Source organism: Nannospalax galili, unplaced genomic scaffold, assembly GCF_000622305.1.
Source record: "Nannospalax galili isolate Female #2095 unplaced genomic scaffold, S.galili_v1.0 scaffold253, whole genome shotgun sequence".
NCBI classification, from domain to species: Eukaryota; Metazoa; Chordata; class Mammalia; order Rodentia; family Spalacidae; genus Nannospalax; species Nannospalax galili.
The window spans coordinates 4,515,706-4,522,194 of NW_008335287.1; the positions used below are offsets into that span (position 1 = coordinate 4,515,706).

Here is a 6,489-nt window from a genome sequence, read left to right on the forward strand (position 1 = left end):
TCTCTCTCTCTCTCTCTCTCTCTCTCTCTCTCTCTCTCTCTCTCTCACACACACACACACACACACACACACACACATCTCTGTTGCTAGCAGCCTGGAATATCTCATGCTCCCTGGGACAAGCTGCAGTGCCCCAAAGAAAAGGAAATTTTGTGTTCTCAAGGTATATATTTCTAGAATAATGTTAAAGGGAAGCCTTAGAGGGGATAGTAGACCAAGACTCTACACCCCCCCTATCCCATATAAATAGAATGCGTGTGGAAAATCCACTCTGCATTGCCTTTGGATTCAGTCTGAGATTTGGACCCCATCACCGCAGGGCTAGGTCACGGACTGCCAGGCCAAAAAGCATGTGCATATGTAGAAGCGATTTTCTGCCTGCCTGGTGGTCATGGATACTAGTGAACCTTGAGTTCTCAAACTCTCTGGGAGCCCTGCAGTGTGCAGTGGGTGGGGGGAGTGCAGCAGATCCCATCTGGGCCTTTACTCTTTCCTGTGCTTTCTCACCTGGCCTGAACAGTGGATGGGGACTGGGGTGGGTAGAAGGGGGTGGTCTCCAACTGAGAGCATTGGTTCCTTGTTTTGCCACTCCTCCTTTCCTTCCTTTCCAGTTCAGCCTTCGGTTTGAGCCAAAAACCTTCACTTTCTCCCACTTCTGAACATTTTCATTTCCCTTCTTCGATCTTCTCTTTCCCAAATCAAAGCAACTTGCCAGGTCGTTGCAGAGCCCCTCACACTGTTCCTGGTGGGTGTTGGCTCCCAGGTACTTGAAAGTCAGAGAGAGATGCCCAATCTTTTGAAAGCTTGATTGACATCAGGAGGTGGGGCCTGAGGAGATCAGGGATTCACTCTTGTGTTCTTGTGACTCTGCAGGACTCTGTGGCGTGGAGAAAAAGAAGCTGGGCTTGTAGGGTTGAGGAGAGCTGAAGGGAATGCTTGTCTCAGAGCAGTTCCTTGGAATTCCTTTCATCCAGTGTCTAAGTTTGTGTTTGCTTCTTACTGGTCCAGACCAACCCAGCTGAAAGGAGTTTTTGTTTTACTTTTAAAATTGTGTGAGATGGAGAGACTGGGAGGAGGGCAGAATGCTCAACTGTAAAGATTAGAGGGAAATGGTTCCATGTTCCTGACACTTTTGGTCATTCAGGTTATTTAGGCAAGTCTCCTGTTGGCCTAGAAGACAAAGGGTAAGGTTTATACAGAGATACCAGATACATAGGGATCGGTAATTAAAATAAGTTTTTGCCAGTGTCACTTATCAGTAAAGGAGAATGCTCTTCCACTACTGAGTTGGTCACCATGCCTTTGATTTGTTTTAATATGGATGTGTCTGTTAGTTGCTTATCTTGGAAGACAGTTGGCTTTGTGTGAAAAATATTAATCAACAGCTCTAGCCATGATAAATGTCATGGCTCTAGGTGGGTGAAAATAAAGCATTTATATATTACATTTCAAATCTGTTTTATAGATCTTCTGGGTGGGCTCTCAACATGTGGTCCCTAATCTTCAGCTTAAACATCATCCTGGAACTCGCTAGAAGGTCAATGTCAGGAGTGGGGCTGTGTTCAGAATTCCTAAGTCAGGAACTCAGAGGGTGGAATCTACAGCTGTGCCCATCACCTCAGGCAACCTTTGTAATGTGGACTCAACCAGAGAACCACTACCTTGAACTTACGCTTCCAGCTTCCATTGCCGTGTCTTGGAAGAGCGAGACCTTTCTTAACCTAAATAATTTTATTTTTGTATGTTGAAGCATTTATTACAAAGAGAGCAGTTTTTTTATTTAGTTGGAAAAAATCAGTTGTAAAGGATGTAAGTAAATATAACATTTACTGTAATGTTACAGTGTTTTGAACATTTTACATGAAATTCTTTGAAGAAGATGAATTAAAAGTCTACGGAAACTTTAAACAGAAACCTCAAAGATAAGAACCAGGCTTGTATAATAGTGTATATCATTCTCGCTCTTTATTTGTCTGTATCTGTCCAGTGTAAACCCATTTACACTATAGCCAGGAGCAGGATGAGGTGAAAAGCATTTTCTGGTTAAACTGGGGAATGCCTCTACTCTCCTGCTTCCTGGCTGAGAGACTCTGAGCACAAAATTCAGATTTTAATTTTTAGTAAGTTAAGAATGTTTATTTTAATGCATGGATTATATCATTTTGAGTAATATATTATTCTTATCAACTTCAGTCAGCTTGGTTGTATGAGCTGTAATTAAATATAAAGTCTTCTCTTATAGAAGTAGGAGCTTACATTAATCTTGGGTATTGCTTAGCAAATTAACTGAACAATGGCTAACATTTATATATAGTGTGAAATTTCAGTAAAGGAGATTGTCCTATAACTGCGTGTCTACCGTCCAATAATAATTGGATGGAATGAAAATTCTTTTAACTGGCATTTGTCCTGTGTATTCCTTCTATGATTTGTGTCATGTGTAACACTGCAGTAATAAATTATTTATAAACATTTCTGAAGGAGAAATTACAGAAATTTCATAATGGAATAACATAAGATAATGCATGTAAACATCTTTAAAATTTATTTATTTTTTAATTTAATTTTTATTTTAATATTTTATCTATTTATTTTATGTGAATGAGTATATTGCCTGCATGTATGTAAGTGCACCTGTGTCATGCAATGCCCAAGGAGCATGGAGGTCAGAAAAGGGTGACAGATTCCCCTGGAAATGGAGTTACAGACAGTTTTTAGCTCCCGTGTGGGTGCTGGGAATCAAACCTGGGCCCTCTGCAAGAGCAGTAAGTGCTTTCAACTACTGAGCCATCTCCCAGCCCTTAATTTATTTTATGTGTATTGCATGTGTGTTCATGCACCCGTGTCCTGCAGTGCCTGAGGAGGTCAGAAGAGGGCGATGAATTTCCCTGGAAGTGGAGTTAAGGACAGTTGATAGCCACCTTGTGACTGCTGGGAATCAAACCCCACTCCTCTGCAAGAGCAGTCAGTACTCTTAACTGCTGAGCCATCTGTCCAGCCCCTCAGTCTGCTTTCTCATACAACTCAGGACACAGACAAACCGCTACTTCAAATAAAGACCCATACTAGGTCTAGACAGTTGTAGTGGAAATAAATCAATTACTGAGTGCCCTGAAACAGTTAATGTGCTGTGTACAAAAAGCTTCCAGGATGAGTAAGGAACAGTAAGTAGAATATGTTCATCAAACACATGTGCTTGACACATTAGCAGTCTCTATTAAGTCGATTCAAGTGGTATCAGCAAATCTCACACAATTTAAGCATGATACCCTAGGCAGTAGCTAAACAGAAATGACTTGCTAGAACTGAGAGCAAGGAGATAAGTAAGACAGGAAGGCTCTGGAAGAAATTTCCAACTGTCTGTGGGTAGACGCTGATAAACACATTGATTCAAAGGATAAGGCTGCTCCTGAAGGTCGGTCATTCATTACACCCAGTCCCAGGTTATTGCCTGTTCATAGCAAAGTTATCCTAAGGTAGGCTGATTAGAATTCTGTCCAGTATGGAGATACTGCTTTTGACTGAACTGTATTTAAGATGTCAGCCTGCAGAAGAGAAGATTTCACTAAATCTTGCTGAAACTATTACATACAATCAGCCCTAACCTTCTCCCTTTCTAATCTTCACTCCACTGTGTGTAAATACTCATATGCAACTTTTCTGTTGGTAGCACCCCAGCTACTATCACAAAGAAAAAGTGTCTGGGCTGCTCTTCGTATTTTAGGATTATATTTTGGGCATTTAGGATTTTTTGGTGGAGAGATTAATGAGATTTCACATGAAAAACAGGCAGATTATTTTATACAGTGTCACTTGCTCATGACCTATGTGTTCTTGGAGAAGTCCCAAAGTTGGCTAATAAATATTTTAGATTGAAGAGGTCAAGGAAGCACTTTATAGTGAATAAGTTACTGATACTGCCAGGGTTCACAACCTTGGGAGTCAGAGGTGAAGACTTAGAGATTAGGCAATTCTGGTGACTCAATAACACACAAAAAAGTATGAAAGCATTTTAAAAAGTATATGAATTTATATGTTAGTTGTCATAATGATCCTTTGTATTTATTTTATGTATCAACATGATTTTTGTTTTATAATCATGAACCACTTAAAAACTTTCTTGAAATGCAAGGACCAAGAACATTTTCTGAAAGAGAATTCTTGGTATTCTTCATAAATTTATTATTTTAATGTAGTTTGATAGAGCTTATGGTGACATAATTATGCATGAGCCTTGCCAGTTCAGTTTTATGTCCTGTTAGGACAGTTATGGGAACCCTGGGCTTGGGTTACTCTCCCAGTACAGAGGTGAGTCATCATGCACAATCTCTGGTCTGATCCCCATATCTTCATGAACTGGGTTCAAGGCTTACTATGAATGAAACGGCAAGCAGCCACACATCAGGCTAATCCTAGAACATGTGCTCTTTGGCAGCTTAAGCTGTACTATCGACTGGCAGTTAAATTGGGTATCCTTTTCCTTACTGTCTGTGTTGTGCATTTTGTATCTTCAGAGTATTCTATTGAATGAATTTCAAGTGTGAAATTTTAGCTTCACTGTAATTGTATTAACTGAATAGTCTCACAAAATGAAATTTCATTTCTTTGCTTCAGTGACTGTCAATGTAAATATACTATTTAGAGTGGATAAATGATTACATTCATACAAATCAGTACCCTATTTTCATTTTCAAATCCAGTTAAAACATTTGACCCTATAAAAGCATAAAGTTGTAGGAAGTGATTTTAAGATATCCTTAAATCTAATTTAGAACACATTATGCTAGAGAGTTGGCGGTCTTATGCTATTTGTGAAATTTCTTTTCCATAGTTTATGTCTATTCTTTGGGTAGATTTCTTTATAAATTACTGAAATTTCTTTGCTTCATTTTGGGGAAATACACTTAGTTCTTTGGAGTTTTAAGCCAGTGCTATTCCATTTTCTTTTCTAACCTTTCAACCTTTCACTGAGCCTATGAAAGCTCTCTTTCTGTTGGTTTCTTGCTACGTTTTCAGCATGTTATACCATTTCTAATCGCAATTTTAAAGAATACATTATTTCCCTTCTTGTCACTAATTGAATTAAGAGTGACTATTTCTACTTTATAATACAAACCATATATTCTCTAGGAGTTTATAATCACAGATGATATAAACTATTTGGAACATTTTTTACTTTCATGCTTTATTGTGGATTTATGATTTGAATACATACTGTGCTAGAATGAAAGGTGCTAGAAATGTTGGTAAAACTTTTTCCTATCTTTAAATATGCTACCTCTACAATGCTCCATGAAAATTGGAGATATTTTCTTCTTATTGATGGTCAAATCTATATTAAAGAATGGGGGTTTCCAGATTGGGTTAGATCAGTGACATGTTACCATATCTTCAAGCAGAATACTTATGGACTTTTGGTGAAGAGAATGAGGGGATTGCAAATAACTGAGTGGTTTTGGGAAGGAGGCCCTGTGAACAAGCAGTTGGTTCTCTGCTAGAACTGAGAAGAAAGTAAAGGCTGTTAGAGAAATGTTATCAGTCCTGTAAGTAATAACAAAACAGCAAAGTAGTAATTTATTTCCCAAGGTAACTAGAACTTTGGTCAAGTGATTTAGAGCAGTGATAATAGAAAAATGTCTCTTATGTGACTGACGGACATCTTTAAGGACTTTTCTTCTGGTCTCCTGAGGACAAAAATGCAGAGATGCAAAGCCCCTAACAGAACTAGCGATTCCATGGAGTAGTCTATTTTTCTGCCAATTAATTGTGTGATTTAGGAATATAAGGAAAGTTATACAGATATTAAGCAAAGGTACATTCTGTTACTTTTGATAATAGTTGTGAATTTTCTTCACGTCATACCTACTAAAGATAGTGAACCTTCCATGTCATCCTACTAAAGATAGTGAACCTTCCATGTCTGTCATTGTGATGGCTAATCCTGGGTGTCAACTTGACTGGATCTGGGATTAACTGAAATGAGAGAGATCTTCTTGATTGGATCATCTAAAGCCAGAAGACACACCCTAAATCGGTGTTACCTTCTGATGGCAGCTGGTATAAAAGGCCATGGCAGCGGAGGATGCCTGGCTTCTTGCTGCTTGCCTTCTCACTCACTGGTGAGGTCTTCTTGCTGCTGTAGACTGAAGACTAGCTGATCTTTTGGAATTTTTCAGACCTTCAGTGCCAGATTGGGACTACTGAGACATCCAGCCTTGTGGACTGAGCGACTACGGATTCTCAGCCTCTCCAGTGTGGTACAACCATTGTTGGACTACTAGGGCTCTATCCTGTAAGCTAAGCTGATAAATCGCTACACATATATATTCATTCTACCGGTTCTGTGGTTCTGTTTCTTTGGAGAACCCTGACTAACACAGTCATCATAAGGATAGAGAATATTCTAAGAAGGTATGCTACATTCCTAAGCTTATGGCCCAGGAAGTCTATCGAGATTTATACTGTCTGGTGTAAATTTAATAAATAATT

At 39.0% G+C, this 6,489-nt stretch overlaps 1 protein-coding gene across 2 annotated transcripts in view; it reads left to right on the forward strand.

Annotated features, from left to right (window-relative positions):
• Window positions 1-6,489, forward strand: part of Mdga2 (MAM domain containing glycosylphosphatidylinositol anchor 2) — an 899,633-nt gene that overhangs the window by 1,399 nt on the left and 891,745 nt on the right. The window lies entirely within an intron of this gene.